The sequence below is a fragment of the Nestor notabilis genome, unplaced genomic scaffold (genome assembly GCF_000696875.1).
Source record: "Nestor notabilis isolate BGI_N333 unplaced genomic scaffold, ASM69687v1 scaffold11489, whole genome shotgun sequence".
Classification (NCBI taxonomy): Eukaryota; Metazoa; Chordata; class Aves; order Psittaciformes; family Psittacidae; genus Nestor; species Nestor notabilis.
In genome coordinates, this window is record NW_009942448.1 from 21,029 (window position 1) to 21,681 (window position 653).

Genomic DNA, 653 nt, shown 5'->3' on the forward strand with positions numbered 1-653 from the left:
TGGGAAGACTGTCGAAGCCGGCGTCGCAAGCTCCGCCGTGTTTCCCAAGCGCTGCTGGCATTCCCAGCTCTAAATAATATCCATCAGGAGAGGCCTGCCCTGGGAAGCCAGGATCTGGGCAGTCTCCAAGCTATCCACAGCGTCAGGAGGGTGGATACCGGGCTGGGGTCTAGGCTCCTGGGTAATGAACTTCACAAATGAATTTATAGGAGTCCTTCTCTGGCTGGAGAGGCGCTGCTTGGGAGATCAAAGGATCAAAGCCAATGGCTGGGCTCATGCCGTGCCTTATTCCAACATGGACTTCCCCTGGGAGAATCTCTTGGGGAATCTGTTTAACTGACCCACAGCGATCTCCACCTGTAGAGACAAACAAGGACATCTAGGCCTGTTTTTGAGGCCTCTATTGGAGGAAAGAGAAGTAAAGGTGCTCTGTGTAAAAGCTCTGTTGTTATTTTGCTCTTGGGTGCTTGAATGACGTAGAAGGAATTTTGTTTGGTTGCTTTAAGGTCGTGACAGGAAAGTCCTGTTAGTGTCCACTGAGGGACAAAAGAGAAGCCAAGGGGTCTTCTTCAAGGGAGAGAGGCAAAGCCTTCAGGGCACCCCCAAGAATACCTCTTTTGGGGCTGGGGCTCAGGCTAGTGCTTGCTCTGGTT